Below are 21,060 nucleotides of genomic sequence, written 5' to 3'. Positions count from 1 at the left end.
GTTGGGCCATAAGAGGAAAAAAGTTGAAGAACAGATAAAGAAAGACATGTAAAGAAGAGAGACGCAACACATAACAGAAACAAGCAGCCAGTGATAGATGCAAAATAAAAACAGTGTTTGTTGTGTGGACTACGCCCTCTCTTCCCTACAGCTCTGATAATCAGCTGATTAAAGACCAGCTGAGTCTTCATAGCAGCTTCATGGGTTGACTGATCCAGGTCTTGATAAGGAAGCTTTTTAATATGGCTGGGCAATATGGCTGAAATCAATATCCTAATATAATTAGACTGTTTTTCCTCCTAATATTGATATACTGTACTTCACAAAATGGAAAAAGGTACACCACTGCCAAAACTAGTTTAGCTGAGACTGAGAAGTGATAGGTTACATAATTCATAACTTAAATATTTAAAAGCTGAACAGCGAAGCGATGCTGGGCTGAGCGGGGTCTACACTCTGCTCATAGAAGTAAACAGGTGAGGCTAGCTTCCAGGAGCCAAACTCTCGCACGCTAATTTTCAGCTTTCTTTCAAACTCTCAAAAGAAAATCAGTCTTAACAAAACTAGTATCTGGTCTAGATCCTCAATATTCATGCATAAACAAAGGGACCACAACAAATACTATCTCAAATTGAAACACAATCTTGTTTACAGAACTTCAAATGCAATTTGAAACTTGATGCTGTGCTGTAGCCCTGGATTAGCAAGCTTGCTCTATAGCCAACACTGTATGTACTGTAAATCTGTGTAGCTACCGCTAGCCATCATTAGCTATGTAAGTTGTTGTGGTGACAGCGATATAACAACTTAACCTTTTGTGTGACATATTTAAATCATCTAGGATTTTTAAAAAAAATGCTTTAAAAAAGTCAGTTTAACAGTTGGGGGAATTCCATCCAGACCCCCATTGAGGGTTGGGTTGCAAAAGGCATACATAAAAAATATGTAAATGGTTAAATTAAATGAATGCCCAGCCCTACTTGTTACTGTGTGCTTGGACTGGACATAATGTGAATTTTAGAGGTGGTGCGATTGCATACAAAAGTCATCGCAAATGCTCCAGTTGAAAATGTTCAAAATTGAGAAAATAATGTGCATATCTTGGGGATTTATTTATTATAATCCTTTTCATAAACATAAAGAAATGAGAGGACAGTTTTTGGTGAGTTCTGAGATCTGTCAGTCACACTACCATACATAGGGCATCCATTGCTAGCTAGCTTACAGCTAATGTCTGTACAGTTGGTACATAAGCTATGCATTTATGTCAGTGACTATACAACCCTAAGTCAGTATACACACACAATGTCTGTCTCACACACATTTCACTTTCACTTCAGCACACAAACAAATAGCAGATTGGGAATTATGGGACAACTGTGAGTTGTTGAAAACTGGACAGATTCCTGGGTATTTCCAGTTACTGACTGGACTGTTTCAATCATCCCAAATCCAAACATTTAAAAGCCTCCACTACTCCACAAAAAGCTGTGGTGAAAAAGGGGGATGAAACAGACAGACAGATACACGTCCAGGGCAGAAATAAGGTAGAAATAGGACTCTCTCTCTGTGTGACCACATTTAACAGAAGAGACCAAATTACTGATAGGGCTATCCCAATCATATTGTATGCTAACTTAGGTTTTAAAAATTCTAATTCCATACCTGAGCTGCAAGAATCTAACTCTGCTAAGCGAAAAAAAAAATCGCCATCAGCTGATTTTCTATATAATAATAATAATAATTTGTAAGAATGAAGAAACAGTGATATAATAGATATCATATTAGCTATTACTCATTTATCTTGCTTGATGCTGGGCAATTACTCAATGCATAGCTACTATTTTATGGTGTATCTCATATTTTGGCTTGCTGTTGCCAATGCAAGGATAGTATTGGAAAGTCTGTCACATACTCCTTTATGCGGTCTCACACCACTGCACCCTTGTGAACTCACGGAGCCATTCTGAGCACTCCGGTCAACATCAGAATACATAAAACTATAGACAATGAGGACTCAGTCTGCCAGTCCACTGTGTGCATATTTGGATTCAGCTGTTGGGAATTGGTGAAAGTTTTTCCACTGAGGAATGTCAGCTTACTGCACTTTGGGGGTGTATGAAAGATGGGTAACCATATTGAATACCATGAGATAATGGGGCTAAACTCCATTCTTGACCATCTTACATTGCCATTCGTAATTACCATCCAAAGATCACTATTAGCTATTTAGAAGACAATATTTTTACTTTAAGTTTATGTGTAAATTGACACGCTGTGACCACTTGGTAACGGGCGCCCCGATACCGGGGACGTAATCGATGTTCGCTGTTTTCCATTCACAAACAGCGGTCCTTTACGTGTCAACAGAGACCGTCTGGCGGGCCGCCATCTTGGTGAGGTCAGTTTAGCTGGTAAATTACATTTCTGTCTTGACTGAAGATCAATTGAAGATTGAAGTAGAGAAGAAGAGTTTCTTTTCTCTGCTGGCGACTCGAAGGAGCTACACAGATTTAATGAAACATACACTGAAAATGGAGCAGAAACAACATCTATCATTGAACTTCAAGTCAGATGACTTAGAGGTATTTGTGACCTCCGTCGAGAAATTCAAATGCACGCTTATCTCGGGAGATTAAAGATAGAGAGTGGGCTAAAATAGTAGACTCTGCCACATGTCCGGCATCCAGCGGAGCGCTGATGCTGTCAAAAAGAAGTAGAAGAAGAAGAAGAAGTCCTTTGACAGTGATATGACGACACAGGCAACTGTTGTGTCCAAAGAGCGGATGAAACCACTGGTGGCTCCTCCTGTGCTCTCTCACTGACCCCGGCAGAAGGCTACTTTTCTCGGGAAATTCAATAGTGTTGGTAAAATAAAATAGGCTAATAATAATAATAAAGGCTGCGGGAAAACATCATCATGTTTTTCATGTATTTCTTGAATTTAACGATCTCCTCCTATCAAAGCCTTGCATTAGGATCCTTTTGTTACATCAAGCCTTTACATTATGTTACATAATGAGAGCCTATCTAGCGTTACATCGCCTACAGCCTTTCTGAGTGTTTTGTCATCAAACACATCGGTAGAATCAATTAAGTTCAGCCTGTTGACATTTTGTTGATTTTGTAAAAGCAATTAAACAGCAACCATGTGGATTAAACGAGTTAGCAAACACTACCTGGTAGAAAAGCAAAGTTAGGACAGATTAACAAAGGAGAGTTTATTTACTATTTTACGAAGTTAGGATGCTTCTGTAATACACTTTTCTTATCTAAAGTTAGGAAAGGAATATTGACTTACGAACTGATAATCTGTAACAGCCTTTGTCCTAAATCAGTTCCTAACCCCTATTACCATGGTTACCAAGCAGTTAGGATAGGATCTGCTGGTTAGGAAGTTTCTGTAATATGTCCCCTGTATTAGAAGATATCCAGATGCATTATAATCTACATTATGATGGTTTTGATGGTTTATTGCATTAAAATATAGCTTTTTTTACCAGGAGAAGATGAAAATATCATATTTGTTCTGTATTGCATCTCCATGTAGTCAGTAATGGTAAAATAAATATGTTAATGTACAATGGATTTATATTCCTTAGCTTCTGACCTTTCAAAGGAAACCAGAATTATGCATCTAAGCCTAATGGTTGAGGAGATATTACTGATGTATTTTGGGTATATTATTTCCTCAAAATACGTGCCAGGGACCATGTGGTTAAATAGTCTTCCATGCTAATGTGAAAATTACAACATGTTCTCATACCTAAACGACAAAATAAGTTATTTGTCAGTGCCTCCCAAAATGACACATAAGAACATTTCCCGTACCAGTCCAGCCAACCCGTCCTCACATATGGATGCATGGTCAAGCCATTTAGCGTCATAGTTCAACACACTGGGAGAAGCCTTATAGCGTCACTTTCTTTTTTAACACTAAAACTAGGTGTAGTATATTAATAACAAAAAAGAATGGAGTATGGAGGTGGTTGGGGTGGAACCAGTCTTTCATCCAGAAGATGGGTGTTTATGAAACAAAAAGTCAAAATTCATTGTTTTTAGCTATGTTATGTGATGTTACTTAGCTTACGTAACTTAAGTCATGTAAGAAAGGTAGTTATTTTAACCCAAACCATGATGTAATCGTAACCAAGTAGTTTTGTTGCATAAGCCTGACAAAATTGTGATGTTTCACAACATTAATAACATGCTGTTTCACAACTAGTTTTATTTTGAGAGGACATTAAAAGGGGTCTTTACCAAGCGTCCATATGTGACGAGAATGTGTTGGTCCAGCGACAGGCATACCAGACATGGGACGTAAGTCACCTGAAAATAAACATGTGGTTAACGTTGTGAAACGGTCACAGTCTGGTTAGGCTTTGCACAACAAAACTAGTTAGGTTATGAAAAGATTGTGGTTTGAGTTAAAGTAAGTATGTTACGTAAATAAATTGACTTCACTCACGTGACATAAGTCGGTTATGCTATTTTACTTAAAACTTTAAAATAACTAAACATTTACTTGGTTTCCCATAGGACTTGAATATCAGTCTGCTGTGTGAAAGTCTTGGGTTTGACCCATCCATCTATCCATCCACCCTGCCACCTCCTTATGCGGACCTTCTCTTTTTATAGTACGTCACCCAACTTCCTCCTTTGCCACCATCTTATGGCAACTAGAGGTCACAGCCAAATAAATGTAAATATGGGTGGTAATACAGTTTCTTTCAATTGCTAAGATGCAATGGTCAAAACTGAAGCCACTTTTTCAAAATTCTTCACACAGTCTGCATTAGGAACATGCATCTTGGCCAAACAGTTAATCTCACCTCCAAAAGTCACTCAAACCACCAAAACGAAATGTGACTGATTTTGTCATATAAATCAGTGTTTCATATTAGAATACAGTTGTTCTCAGTCACTTTGGTACATTTCTCAGATTAGAATTGAAATTCTACTTGTTCAACCTCCACATCATCTAGTCACTTGTGCAAATTGCAAATGCTTTGTCACATTTATGCAAATGATAACGTATGTACAATTATCTGCTGTTTCCTACATCATAAGTTGCTTACTGTATGTCATGTTAATCACAAGTATTCAGGGATGTGATTTTTCCGGATTAATCCTGAAAATTGGACCCACTTGAATCATGCAGATCCTTTCCAAGTATCAACAAGGATGTTCGTTTGCGTTCAGCTGCCCATTCCACACCTGTGCAGTATAAACCACAGTTGCTCTCGTGCATCAGTGGCACATAACGTGTTGGGCAGTAATACTGTAATATTACTTTTCCCAGTAAAGAATAGTGTGACAGATTACTATCTCCAAAACAGTAACGTTATTACAGTTACTAATCATATTAAGGCTGCCCTACTGAACGCGCCATCCGTGAATGCGCGACCACGCTGCAGCTCAGCGGCACCGGACCTTATCAGCTATTAGCCAAAAAGGAAGACAGGAGAACAGGGAGGAGAGGTAATGTTGTTGCCATTATTGTGTCACAGTCTAAGATGCAAAGAACATTGTTGTCCTTGTTAACTTTGTGCGACCAGCAAAAAGCTTTTAACCGCGAGCAATTCTACATTGACTTACGCTAACTGAAGCATCAGCTAAAGCAACACAGCAACGTGAAACTCAGAAAGAAACTCCAGTCGCTACTGCCAGTGATGCTTGGACTCATCGGGACAGTGTGGTGTTATATCACCCAGTACCCAGTAATAAGTAGGCTAGAGTAGCTAATATTACTTTTTTTTAGCTTATATGCTAAGTAACTAGGTAATAGATATTATTTCTGAGTAACTTGCCCAACACTGAGTTGACAATAAGGATCGGATAAATTGGGCATGATTTGATTATTGCTTGTTAGAGGCTATGTCTAATGTTAACTTTGACTTTGTTGTCGATTGATCAATCATATAGCCTATATACACTTTGCTGTATGAATGGTTGCTTTTTATGTCTTTATGTCCTTAAGTTAAAGGTTTTGGCAAGTTATAAATTAATTTCTTGTGAATGGTTGTGACAAGGTTTATAAGGCCTTTTCAGATGGCTTTGATCCGCGGGGTCGCTCTGCGCTCCTCATCAACAGACAGGCAAACAAGCGCTCCACCAGGTAACCATGGCAACGGTTTCTGTGTAACTGGCGCGATCCTATTGTGGTCGTTCTCGTAGTTATAGAATCAATTATTTCATGTTGCACATTTAGCTGTTGAAGCTTGGTAAAAAATTTATACAAAAAAGAATTATTATTATAGAGAGGTAGCAAAGGCGCAGTTGATTAGACACTTTTGATTCCCACTGCAACACATCCACCAAATAAGTTATTGTCATGGGTCCTGCTTTACCATATATACCATATGCTATAATAGAGCCGCCGCCAGTTTTATCGGGGTGTGGGGCAGTCTCCTATTTTTATATTTTATATTTTTCTGCTTTTTTGCCCTTTGCCAATCACATGCCTGGGTATTATACTGGTTCTCTGTTGAATTGTCTCACCCCCCAAAACATCTAGTGATAAGTACATTGCGTAAGTCACATGTAAAATGATTAAACACGTCATAATCTGTAAAGAATGTTTTCTACATGTCTATTAGACTTTTTTTCTAAAGGTGTCCTACAGTATATTGTTGAAAATATCTGAATGATGTGAATAAGAATCTGTGGCCCAATAGACAGGAACGTCAACCTGAGAGGGTGTTTCCATGTTTCCATTTCTTATTTTGTAATCGTTTCTGTTATGCTACACAGTACTGTAAAATACTAAAAAAAAAAATCTGCATCGCAATGGCATGCTCTGTCAACAAATTATAGTACATATAGTAAGTAGTCCTGACCAATCCCTTACAATGTATAACTCTGTACTGTTGAAACTGAACTATGCCATTCAGAAAAAGTACAGCCATGTGCATTTTCAATCATTGTCATCCAAACCTTAGCCATAGTTTACAATGACAAATAGTTTTGCAAATGTTACTGTAAGGATGATTCTAGAAATGTACCTAAGCGACTGAGAAAAACTGTAAGAATAACATATTTTCACTTTGATGACTGTACTATAGTATATGTAACAAGAATGAATCAGAAATTCAGAAATTTGCTTCAATATCCCTTTTTCCTCACTGCATTCAGTAATTTACTTGTGAAAACGGAAGTTACGGAAATTTCAGTGCTGCAATACAGTTTTTCTCAGTTGTTTACACAGTAAAACTTCCTCAGACACAATTAACACAACCTGTAATTGATGTACCAACCACCAACCAATTCTGCTAAAATATAAGCACATTTCCTGTTCTACACTCAGCTTGCAGTTTTTTCACTGAATGTGTGAATAGTTTGGACATTGTGACTTCACATTTGACCAACGCAGGTTAGCAATTGAAAAAAAACTGTAAGCTGCATGAACAAACAACTTATATTGGCTTTTGGTGAGGTAAGGCTGGGAAATTGACCAGAACCTTTTCCCTATAAGGGCAGAAGGAGGGTTTGTGCTGACCTGCTTTCTATATTTCTACTAGTAGCTACCTTTGAATTTCCTTTACACTAAATGCAGGTCTCAGTGGGGCCAGAGCTGGTAGTCAGCTCACAGCCCATGATTTTTGAGGCTGAGTGCACAATTCTATCCAGTTGCCTCTTCTGTTGAGCCATGGAGTTGCCAAACTACACTGTAATTGAAATTTTAAGCTGCTCTATAGAAAGGCAGCATCCTAGAAAACCACATGCTTTGAGCTCGTGCAGAAAATAAGTTTGTAGCTGAATCTTACTGGCCTCCCCCATCTCCAGAATCTGATGACCAGCTCTTCAGTTTTGAAAATGTTCACAAGAGCTAAATTGTTAAAGCAGTCGAACATAGATGAAACTTCAATTCCTGACTCAGTGTTTCAAAAAAGTACTCTTGTCTAACCAGCAAACTTACTTTTACAGAATCTTTATTTCAGATGCAGTCATTTGTGAAAGGATCATAGCTGTGGAAATGCTACAGATTACAGTTCAACCATTGCAGCAGATGCTACCTCTCTACCGCCACCTCTCTTGTCTCCTGCCACTCTGTTTTAGGGACAGTGTGGTCTTAGCCCCTTCTGAGCTACAGTCCCACCATTTTAGCAAAGCAAAAAAAATCCAAGGGCCAACACCTCTCAGTCTGGCAGCGGAACGGAGAAACTTAGATGACAGTGATATCTTTTAAGCTGTGGCTGTGATATCCAAAGTGCACTGGCCCCAGACGGGGCTTTTGGAGCGGATTTGCATCTGTTTGACGAGTGATGCAAACCACCATCAACCCTCAGACGTGGCCTGTGTTAGCCCTTTTTACAGGAGCTGTTCAAGGCTAGTTCAACTTTCCATTTAATTTTTTCACTTTCATGAACTGGAGTCACAGCTCAGGATAAGTGCGCATTTATTGCTCAAGCTGAAACGTTTTTAATTTGCAGAGCCACGTCTCAGTTCCTACTGCCTGGAGTGAATCTGCGTCTTTTTGTGTACATTAGTGTCTTCTTGTCCATACAAATGCCCATTGCGAATTGGAAATGAGATAACTGCATAATATGGTATAACTGTAGGCTTGTGTTGGTGGAAAGATTTGGGTTAATTATGCAATAATTTCCCACAAATAAAGGTGTATCTCATGGTTGAGTTGTAAACAGAACACTGTGGCACTGATCTTTACTTACAGTTAGGAGGGTGAAGGCCTTTGGATAAAGCAGAGATTAGACAAAAGACTTTTCAGGTAAAGGTACAATTGTATCAATTAATTGCAAAAGTTCAGTTGATATGATGTCTCACTTGGGTAACTTTATGTCTGTCTCTTTGTTCATGTGGAAGTGCATGTTTGGGTGTCTGACAATGTGTGTTTGTGTGAGAGTGTTTTTGTGTGATTAATGGATTAGAGATGGTGCTGCCATGTTAGATTATATCGAGTGACAAGCTTCACTGCTTCATCTCATAGATCATATCAGGAGAAACCCAATCGCATTCCTGCCAATTTTCTGCTTCAGTGCCTTTGCATCTCAATGGTGAAGGATTGTGTGTGTTTGTGTGTGTGTGTGTGTGTGCGTGTCTGTCTGGTATCATATGAGCATGGTTCACAAGCAACCATAACTATGGTGGTCTTGAGGTGTTCAGATAACAAACTATCATTGCCATGCCATTTTTAGGACACCAGAGATGCAAGTCTTGTTAAAGATGCATCAACTGCCATGTTTTGTGTATAATACATTTATAACAAGCACAGTACTTTTATCGCCTTTTATGTTTGTTGCGAATAACATGTTTGCATACAAGGTAAATTAGGCCCAAGTAAAATTTCTGCTTAGGGCCCCAAGAAGGTCAGAAGGGGCCTCGAAAATTACTTCTTTTTTTAAGTGAAATTGTGTGGAAGAGAGTGGACCAGAACAGCTGGACACCTAAAAAATACAAGAAGACAAATTAAATCTGAAGTGGAAACACCAAAGGACGGTATTGCGGAAAGGTCTACCATGATTGTGAGGATACAATATTTTATGTTTAGCGAATTATGTAAGGCTTAACACCTGACATTTTGTAGATTCCATAATTGTAATGGATGATGCGGGGACTAAAGAAGGTCTACAAAAACAAACTCGATGGGTATTATCCCGCTAATAACATCTCCACTTGCCAATAAAATGCCAAATGCCACCAAAATCAAAACATAAGCTGTTTATTTACACATACATGTAATCATAAATTAGTTTATAAGCTTCAGAATATCTATTGTTTGAATTGCTAGGCAACATCTAACATCTAGCTAAACACGATGGGGTTCATATGGCTTAAAAACTGGGAGTTAAAGAGAAATTTGAATTTGTTGGCAGCAGAGTTGTATCTATATATAATAGTATAGTGAGAAGGAGTAGTATATATGAGAAGGATGTCAGCTGGCAAAAACTGTTAACATTTCCAAAGTGGTTGTGGTCAAATGTATTCACTTCAGCCATATACCCCTCCTGATCTAACAACACGAATGATGGAGGTATGTGTGGGGACAACAGTTCCTGACTTGCAGCTCCTGAGCTCCATATCTCTCAACAGCTCTTTATGGCGCTTCTTGCACCCATGCCCACTCTTGAGTGATCCAATAAGATGCGTAGTGTTGTGGTGGCAGCCCGGCTGATGGTGAGTGTCCAGTGTTTTTTCTCCTTTTTATCAGTTATTCTGCTTTTTCCTTAGTTTTCTGTTCCCTGCCTGCCTCCCTGTGTTTTCTCCCCTGTGTGCTCTCTCTCCCTCTGCTCCTGAGCCCAGCCAACGACCCGCACCTGCAGCTCGTCAGCCTGCCACACCTGCCAGTAATCACCTCATCCATGCCTGTATTTCAACCCCGGTTCTCCACACCACTCTTGCTTGATCGTCGTTGCTCCATACCCGGTGCCACCTCCACGTTCAGGCTCTCGTGTTTTTTGTTTTCTCACATTTTCCCTGTGATCTCTAACCCTGTCTCTCTGTCTGTTTCCCTCCCAGGTTCACTCACCCTCGTCCTCCGTTTTGTCGGCTGGGCTCATCCACCGGTCCTCTCCTCCTTGGACTTCCCCCACGGCGTCCTCCCTGTTCTCCCTCGCCTCCTCGCTTCCTCGGCCCCAGTGTTCTCCTGGTCCCCAGTCCCCTTGGTTCCCCGTGCCTGTGTTTCCCCGGCATCCCTCCCTCCACTCAAGTCCCTCTACCCCTTTTTCCCCCTCAATAAACCTCCTTCCCTCTGAGTGCTGCGTTTGGGTCCTCTCTGTCCCCACACCACCCTCGTAACACGTAGGACCTCATTTGCAGCCACATGTTCCATTTCACTCAGGTATACGACACATTACAGAAGCTAAAGAGGCTCTAACCTCCGTTTCAGCGTGACTTTGTAACTCGCCTCCTCATATTCTTTGGAACTTGCTCCTCATTTATAAATGGTGGAAAACAATCTTTGTTTGATACATTCTTTACACGGTCTTTGAAATTCAAAGGCATGATTCACAGTTTGACTGAATAACCTTCCAAAAGTGAATATACTGACTTCATATGTTTTCTACGTGCTAGATCTCTCTCAGCAGCCACAAGTGGGCTTACCTAATTCATACCTAATTGTAAATTTCAATGTCAAAATCATGTATGGCAAAGTGATGAAATGTAAGTATAACTCACTGTATGATGCAGTTTTGTAATTGCAAATAAAGGTTGTCAATTTTATTCTTTCTCTGCAGCTGCTGGTGGCTTCTGATGATGTGAAGGTATTGTGCCACACACAGCAACATAATGCTTGTCAATCATTATCTTCAAAATTGATTATTTTATGTGTAGACCTTTGGAATTCTGTATTTTGTAAAATTACGTCGATACAGGACTTATTCAGCCTGTCCCTCCTAGAAAAATGACCAAATAGTTTTTGTTCAGATCGTTATTACGACCCATATTAACTTTAATTGTGGCAGCCACCTCTTCATTGGTTAATACAATATGGTCTCATTGATTTATTTGCTGCTTGGCATGGTTTAAAGCAAACAAAAGGCTCTTTGCTGGGATCAATAGACTGACTCTTACAAACAGAGTTGTTTTTTCAGTCAATAAGGAACACTTTAATACCACACAAGATTAAGACAAATCAGTGTTAAACACCCTCCCCTAAAGGGTGTTTAATTTCAAGATACTGAATGAAGTTTAACAATTACACCACCCACTAATAGATAGTTAAAATGAATTCAACAATATGATATCCATCCATCCATCCATGCACGACCATTGGGGTTAAACAGTGTCATTTTCACAGTCCAGCAGTCGGGGTGACAATATATGATAATACCTTTGGAAAGCCTCCTTATCCCATTGTTATCTGCAGTAGTGGAGAGAGAGTGTGTTTATGTACACAACAAACTTGGACCTGACAAGAAATAATTTCCCCAGTTCCCTGTGTGGTGAGCAGGGGAGGATATATTTGCAAATAGAAATTGATAGAAAAAAGTACAATAAATAGACAGAGAGACAGAGACAAAGAAAAGGGGGTCTCCTGGAGACAAAATTCCTTGTTGGTCTTGAAGTTATAGTGATGGGAATTATGGCTCTTTGAAGAGAGCAGAGTCTCATGGCTCGGCTCCTTTCCGAGCGCCTCGTATTTGTTGCAAGAAATAAATATGCAATGATTCTCCTTCTGCAATATGCTGAAATATACTGTCATATTGATGGTTAAAAAGTGGGATATGTCAACTATCCTAGTTGAATAACAAAAATTACACCCTACTAATGAAAGTATGGAATACAATCAGCCAATTAAATCCAGTTCTACGTATGTTGATATGAATTTCCACATGGAGCACTGTGGGTGCAGAAGATGGTTGACAGCAACAATGATAGGCGATGCTAAGCACTCACCACACACACCAAGCCAAGGCTGACAACCATTCCATTACTGCTGAAAGTGACAGAGAAAAAAAGAAAGATAGAGAGTGAATGCTAAGACAGAGAGAAAGAGAAAGAGAGTGAGGGTTGTAAACACTGGGTAAACACTTGCCTTGCGTGAAATGGAAAGCATAGAGCAGCTGCAACAGTTGCATTAGTGACCCCAGGAGAGTGACACAAGCTATTATTTTTGAATGATGACTCTTAGAGGAACGGGTTAACTCGTTTCGCAAGCGGAAGGGAATCCAAAATCCGGCTTCTGTACGGTGCATGCACAGTTGTGCATTAGAGCCAGGTTAACTCAATCATTGTGTACACAACCCCTGAGCCAAAGAACGAGGGAGATCCACTGCTCAGCTACACTCTTGTTCAGCAAGCCACTCAGGACGAAGTGTGCACCCCTGAGTATTAAAAAATACAGAACCAAAAGAGTCATTCATGAGTCAGTTCGCAACTGGCGGGTGAATGAAAAACCAGGTTAATTAAAATAAACGGTCTTTTTATCACTGGATTGCACTTTGAGCAAACAAACACTCCAACTGTTAGGTCACCTACCCACTCACAGTATTGAGCTTTTTTTTTTTTCCAGGAAAGACTCTGTGTTGCTCACTAAATCTCAATCAATATGGTTTCTCTGTAGAAATGTCATTCACAGCTGATGTTTTTTTGTCATGTGGCTAGGGTGGTATTTTCCAGAACTACACCATTTACTGTTTATGCCGTGTGTGTGCATGTCCGTATGTGTCTTACATTTATATTGGGCATGGAGGCGGCATGGCAATTAACACATCCCAAAAGCTGAGTAGACAGGAAGAAGACAGTGACACAGTGTCCAGGCCTGGCACAGCATGTCTCATTATCTACTCATTTTGTCAGGAGGGCTGCTAGTGGGGGTGTTGGTGAGGGCGAGGAGATGCTGAGAGGGAGAGACAGGCGGGAAGAGCAAGAGTGAAAGACTTGCAGAGAATACAGAAAGAAAGAACCATTACAATAATTTAGGAGGAAAGAGGAATACATGAAGAATTATAACCCAGTGTTATAGAGGGATGTGCAGAGGGAAAGAAGAAGGGGATAAACAACAAAACACAGAAACATCAAGTTAAGCAGAGGAGGGAGCAGCAGGAATGAGGAAAAAGACACACAAACAAATTGCTTTGATGCCTAGGGAAAAAACAGTCAACAACAAAGTCCAAATATCAATAATTCTCCTCTCTCTTTGTCTCTATCTTGTACTGTATGCAATGGGTTTCAAAAGTCCACCAGTGTGAAAGATTTGTTTGCACAGCCCTGTCTCTTAAAAAGAACAAGTACATACCCTGCTTTGCTACCTAAGGAGGAGGTATTGTGATGTCCACCTATAGTGATATAGTTTTTGAAGTGTTTACTGATGACAAAGGTTTGCACCCTGCCTCAAACTAGTTAATTTGTCGGTTTGTTAACTACGACAACAAAAAACAATGTTTGCAGGGAACCTTTTGTTGGGACACCCAGAATTAATATTCTGTGTAATATGCCAGAAACACCTGAATTATCCAATGCAGAAAAAGTTTGGTTGGCATGATGTGTTTTGCCAAATTTATTTTTGCAATTTTTAATGCAAAACACTTGCATAAGCATTACATTGGCATTAAATGCAACCCAGGGCTGCAGAATCTTGCTAAATACATTTGTTCAGTTCTGGGGGGAAAATGAGCTGTTAAAACAATTATTTAAAGGGGTTCACCAGTGAGTTAGTGTTGCTATTCCATAAAACTGGGGGACTCACAAGAGACAGACCAAAAAAGAGGCTAAAAATAGCCCCCTTCAGGTTTATAGTGTTGTTTGGACACCACTTGCTTTGCAGGTTGTTGCTACACCATACATTACACATAGCTTTGAACTTCAACTCAAACTACACCACATGTTGATGTTGGATGTCAAGAGCTGTTGATTATGGTTCTCTGCACATTATTGTTACAACTGCTTTTGTTGATGGTGATTCTCCCAGATTGATAGCAGGCTTCTCTTTGATCCATGTGATGCTCCTGGCTGGCTCTCTGCTGGTTGCTGACTACCCACCTCCATCAGTTCAGCACAAACCTGCAAGCTATAAGCAGGGACCACAGTGATCTAAAGCACGCTGTTCACACTCTAGTGGAGAGTAATGAGTGTGAACCATGTTCCATGGATTCACCCTCTCAGCATCTGACTCTGCCTCCCTCCCTTTCTTTTGTGTCTTTTCTCTTTCTATCAGTAACTGTCTAATTCTGTTGTTTTTCCATGCAGATCAGGATGAAGAAAAACTGAAGCACAGAATGCCAAAAAGGCTGGATGTGGGGAAAAGTGTTGTGCAAAGACTATAAAACAACAGCAACCCTTTCTTACAGAGAAATACACGGACCAGCCTGGTGACTTATCTGGTTACATCTACTAAATGTTATGCATTAAAGGTTCAGTGTGTAAGTTTTAGTGGCATCTAGTGGTAAGGATAGTGAATTGCAACCAACTGCTGAGTTGCTGCTCACCCCTCCCTTTCCAAATGCGTAGGAAAATCTACGGTGGCCGACATGCTCTGTCGGGTCTTGTGCTAAATAGTACGTGTGCTCCTCTATTTGTCCAAATTTCACACCTTTTCTAATTCCAATAAACCAGACGACTGCTACTACTACTAACCTTCTTGTTGTTCTTCTTTGTCTTCATACAAAGAAGAACGTAGAGCAGTTTGTCTGTTTGGGCTACTGTAGAAACATCATGGTGACATCCATGTAAGGGGGGACCCGCGGTGTATGTAATGTAGATAGAAATGGCTCATTCTAAGGTAATTAAAACATAATGGTTCAGCATTGATAACATAGTTTTGTATATTACATTGCTTTCTTTGTAAATAGATCCTCCAAAATAATACACACTGAACCTTTAAATAGACTTTTGTGATAGATTCTATAACACATATACTTGTTCACATTGTTACTCCTTTCATTCTGAACTATGTTATCAAGCAGAAATCATAAATCAGAATCCATAATCATAATTTTTAAATGGCATGCATTCAGCCGTAAAATCAAAAGGCAAATGAAATTACTTGGATTAGCCAATTGACTTGCCCCTGCTGTAACAACCCTAGCTAATTTTACCTAGCTATGACAAGCAGATGACAGCAATGATACGTTGCTGTGAAACAAATTTTTTTTAAGTGTTTATCATCATGCTATCACAAACCTTTGAATTAAAAATACTAGGAAAAATATCAGGAGGAAAAAGAATTCATTAACACATCAAAGCACTATGGATATTATTTCATCTTTTTTCTTTGTTATTCAAAGTATGTACAATCAACATTTTTGTGTTAAGTTTGAAATGCCAGCAAGGCGGTGTTGATGCTTTCAAGTATTAGATTAAGAAAACATGAAACAAGGTAAATCGAAAGATCATGTCCAGTCTGAATCTTTAATGAATGTTGAAACACAGACATTCCTGCACACACAGACACATCCCTCATCATTATTGAGAGTACAAATAACTGAGCCGAGGAGTAACTAGCAGGTAGATAGACTGGGCAGACTGCATCTCTTCGCACACAGTCTAAATTCAATACACTGAAGGAAGAAAAGGCTGCCATTTTTGATTTGTTTGTCATCATTACATGAATTGACACGGCCCTGGCACCATTTTGTTTCTCTGCTCTCTCCTTAACCTGGACAGATTTGCTGAATGCTGGCAGACAGGTTTTGTTACTGTCACTTCAGTCTGTTTGGTTTGTACTGTGGAGTTGCAATGAAAATTCATGAGTTGCTGTACTCCCTTGAAGAGTTCTGTAGGACTCCTTATTGCATCTCTTGAAAACTGCGCTAAAAGTAATTTCAGGTTAAATATAAAAAAATGTGTTTCTTTCTGTCTTTATCAATGTTTACTTGTAGAGAATGGGAAAAAAGTTGACTGGCAACATCCCCATTCTGTTCATTCATGTCTACTATTAAGAGTGTTTATGTAATTGGATGTGATGAATCCAACATGCAGTATACGCTACACTATGCAGCTATCCATCCATCCATCCATCATCAACCGCTTATCCTGCGTACAGGGTCGCGGGGGGCTGGAGCCAATCCCAGCTGACATCGGGCAAAAGGCGGGGTACACCCTGGACAGGTCGCCAGTCCATCGCAGACTACGCAGCTAAAACAACATAATTACTCTATGAGAGATTGCTGAACGTACAACACCCACCCCCAATATATAGGGCATACTTAGAGACTAAACATTATTTCAGCCTTCACCTGCCTTGATAAGTTTACTGCATAAATACAGCGAAGTAAACAGGAGCACACGTTGCTGAAGAAATATGTGGTTATAGGAGAGATATGTTCTCTTCTTGTCAAAGTGATGATGATCTCTCTCTCTCCTGCTCTCTGTTCTGAAAGATCACAACTCAACAAAAAGTTTATAGTTTCTCATCGTTTTACAGTATAAACTTAATATGGCTGTGCTATGCTATTACCTCCTACTAGTTTTGAACCTTTGCTGGAAATAGAGTATTTAACAGGCAACTGTCAGTGTTCATGGGTGGGAAGGCAGTGAGGGATCATCATTGATTTGCAACCCTTTAATATTGGACAATATCACCAAAGTTATCTTATACGTTTTAACAATTCTCGCTTTCTAAAATATCTGTGCATGGCAGCTATGGTATGGTTAAAGTTAGGAAAAGACTGTGGCTATGACAGAAGTGTGATTATGTTATGGTTAAGTAATCCTAGAGATTTCAGTCCTGGTTGTAAATGGAGACACCTTTGGTTGTTGTGGTAACAGTAAGTATAGTTTATTACTAACACAAACATTTCACGAGCAGCTTCTTTGTCAGAAATACAACAGAAGAGCAGGGGTGGTTATCTCTTTACAACGTAACCAAACAATCTCTGATTTTTCAGTAAAAGAAGTCAGTCAAAAATAATCACAACAGAGACCAGATTTCATGCTGCACACGGCTTGAAGAGTTTTCCACACAACAGCAGATCGTAGCTGACGTTGTGTGCAGTCTGTTTGCCGGCTCCTCTTTATCTAACAGCTCCCCATGGCTGCTCCTTCTTGTTCCATTACTTTCATGCAACAATAATAAAATTATGCCAAAAATGACCATTGTCTTGTTCTGAAAACATATTTAGATGAACGATGAAGAGTGCTAACCGCTGTGACAAACACATTGTGTCTGCTGTGGCTTCACAAATAAAAGCCACCCTGTGTTTTGCTAGTTAAAACTTTTAATGTGAAGTAGTGGCAGTAGGATGTTCTGTTTGCATTAGCAGTGACTGACACTGCGTATAAAGAGTGAACATTAAACAGTGAGGCTGCTATCAATGACATAATAATGTCTGCGTAGGTAGGCATATTGAATCCAGTGTGAGAATGTGTCTCCAAATATATAGTTTTACATCCATTCCTTTTGTTCTCTTCTCCTATTCTGGTCGCCCTCATCAGCTGCTCTTCTTTTTCTTCATTCCTCAGCCATTTCACTGTTGAGTCAGTTCTCTTGCCCTGCTCCAGAGGTCATCGCTGATGTCAGTCTCAGTAAATAATGAGCAAGTTCGAGAGGCTGGTTAGTACAGGAGTCAACCACAAAGCATAACATAAGCCATCTGTGACTTTCCTTTCCAGATGGATTATTTAAAGACCCAATGCACTTAATTCATCTCAATTAACATCAGTTAGTCCTGGAGTATTCTGAGCAGTGCTAATTTCGATGCTCTTTCTTTCTCACACACGCCCATGTCGGGATCTCCTGCTCATGATCTGGAAGAAAGGTGACGTGATATAACAAGCTTTGTCACAGTTACGCAAAACAGTTAGTCTTCCACTAACACTATGAGTTTCTCCACGGCAAAATGTCAGATGAGTGACTGATTATAGCAACCTCATTCATCATTGTTGTAGCATTTATTTACTGCTGCGCCCAAAAATTGAGTCTTACACATTCACACCTGATATAGTTTCTTGGTGATTAGACATATACCATGTTTGTAAAAAACATTAGCTAAGGAGTTAGTTGTCTAAATGACAGATGCACCAGGAGAAGAAACTGGACAGCCCTATATTAGTACTTGATTTATGGAACTGAAATTGTGCCTTTGACAATGAAGTAAGGTTCTTATTCTTATAAAAGTCACAGGTGCAAATCATTTTTCACAGATACCTGTATATTCCTGTTTCTAGTATGTGAAGTTCTGGGAAATGGATTATAAATAGAACAAAAAATATGTAAACCCCTTCAAACTGTCATTACAACAGTTCTGGTTCTGTAATAAACTAACTTTTACTTACTGTTGACACTGTGCTGCTGCTTTAACTCTACTGTAATTTTTTAGGTCAGTGTTTGTGGTGTTGTTCATATTGTAAGGTGTTTCTAATATTTGCCTCTCCATTCTTTATATATACATAAAGTGTACAAAATATTACCAATACATTTATTCAGTATAATTCAGGCCAAGACAAGTCCTGCCTCAAAGTACTATAGAACTGAGTCAACAAAACAACTAAAATTAAATCCAGAGAAAATCAATTGTATATCTATACAACAAGAAAACGTGAGGAGTGTCTGGTGATTACTTCATTGTGACTTGGCAGGGGTGGACACGAAATATCCCTATAATGGAGTCTAGACACTGGTGGTGGTGAATGAGTGAAGAGCAATGGCTGAAGATCTGGATGGATGTGATGTGGAACGTGACTTTTGAAGAGCTCAGTGGAAGGACCCATAGACGGTGAAGGTGTTGGAGGATAGATGTGTCGGCCTTACACTGAAATGACGCCAGCAGCAGAGAAAGGTTTCAGTGTTTACCAGCAATGAGATGACTAGCTCACAGAGGTCGAGGATGATTGGTTTTACTAAAAGAATGCCAGTCAGCATGTCAGTCAGCTGATTAAGTTAAAAGTTGAAAAGGAGAGAGAGAGAGAATGTTAATAAATATTTAAGAAAAAGTATGAAAATAGTTTTAGATTGAACTAACACTAAGCTTCTTTAGTTGACAGAACAAAAAAATTTGAAGGCTACTGCAGGCCCTTTGTTTTGCTTAGCACTACATTTTTCAGGTGTTTTTACTTTTCTGGTTACTTGTGTTATTGCACCTCAGTCAAATGTCTTTCTTTGAAGTATTAGATGAATGGACCAAGACAATAAAATGCAAAATAAATCCAAATGTCCAACACCAGGTGTCCATTAGTGCACACTGGTTCTGGCCAGCGCCACTCCCTCCCATTCCCTTTTCCTAGCCTTTGTTTGAAGCTTTAAAGAAACAGCCCTTTCTTTCTTAAGTTTTTTTGTGAGGGTTATATTAAAAGACAGTTATTTGCTAAACAATCAACAGCTGCTGCATAACCTCAGCAAACAGATCCTTAATTATATTTTGCTTTGAAATATGTTAGCAAAGCTGAGGAAAATCTCAACAAAATTAAGATAGAAAGATATTCAAGCCTGTTGGATAGATAAGCAGCTAGAGACTCTAAAATCAACTTTGGATAAACGATTCATTGCATACACTACTAAGTTGCATACAAAGTCCTTAACTCTCAAGCCTCAAAGTTTTTATATGAAATCAAATTACACATTAATTGTTTTTCTTTAAATAAACAAAACAAACTAACTTCAAATTCAGAGGTGCATGTGGTGCTTATTGTGTTTGCACATTTGTCAGAAAAGCAGTAGGCAGACAGGATAAGGAGCGTATGCTAACAGCCAGGTAATAAATGCTGACTCCAAAACTGGGCTGCTCGGAGGGGTTGCCATTAGGAATCTCACTTGTAGTGCAGCTGGCACTTACGGGCGCTGTGGGACAGGCTCTTGGTCAGGCAGGAGAATGCTGCTCAAAGGCACTGAAATGGTTTTAGCTGTAATGGACAACACGGACCACCAGTACAAATATCCACAAAATTGGTGTAGAAATCATTTTCCTTCCATCCTCTACCCATTTATTCTCTACCATGTTAAGGTCCACATGGAGCTAGAGCCGATCCCAGCAGTGCTGTATGAAAGGCAATTATCAGCTAATTTCTAACCAATCAACCATTAGATTTATTCCTCCAAACTATAGATGTACTTAATGATGACTGGAAGATGTAGAAATATTAGGAAAATGGAAAGTAAAATGTCTTCCCTTAATTTTCTACACACTGTATTGTAACACCACAATGAGGATAATGGCTTAAGAGGACACATAGTAAAAAAAACAACAACACATAAATACATAGAAGGCAAAACAACCCACCCCCCTTCAAAAAAAAAAAGATAGGTCCTGATCCATCGTTTTTTTTAATTCTAGCAGTGAAACCGTGGGAAAAGTATTCCTCATCAAAGTCTGTGTTGTTACAGAGTGGTGTCCAGATGGGAGCCAGCAAGCCAGATCTGTGTGTGCATTGGTCTCTTTGACCACTTCGATTTCATTTCCCAGTATGGCATCATTTTGGTTTTGTTTGTGTTTGTACCAGATAGAGTTGTTCTGGCACTTCTCTGCTCAAAAACAATTTTCTTTTTAGATAGGTAGAAGTCAGACGTGAAATAGCATGTGCCTTTTGGAGGGCTGTTAAAGTCACATTACACAGAGCAGTCACACAGAAGATGCTCACTTCAGGCACTGGAGGGCTAGCATTCTTGTTTTTTCTTCTGTGTGCTGTAACTTTATTTCCCATTGCACACACATACTCACACCCTTC

This window comes from Micropterus salmoides, unplaced genomic scaffold (genome assembly GCF_014851395.1).
Source record: "Micropterus salmoides isolate LMB-PRFRI ecotype aquatic unplaced genomic scaffold, ASM1485139v1 Ms_hic_scaffold_20, whole genome shotgun sequence".
Taxonomy (NCBI): domain Eukaryota; kingdom Metazoa; phylum Chordata; class Actinopteri; order Centrarchiformes; family Centrarchidae; genus Micropterus; species Micropterus salmoides.
This window is presented reverse-complemented; position numbering follows the sequence as displayed.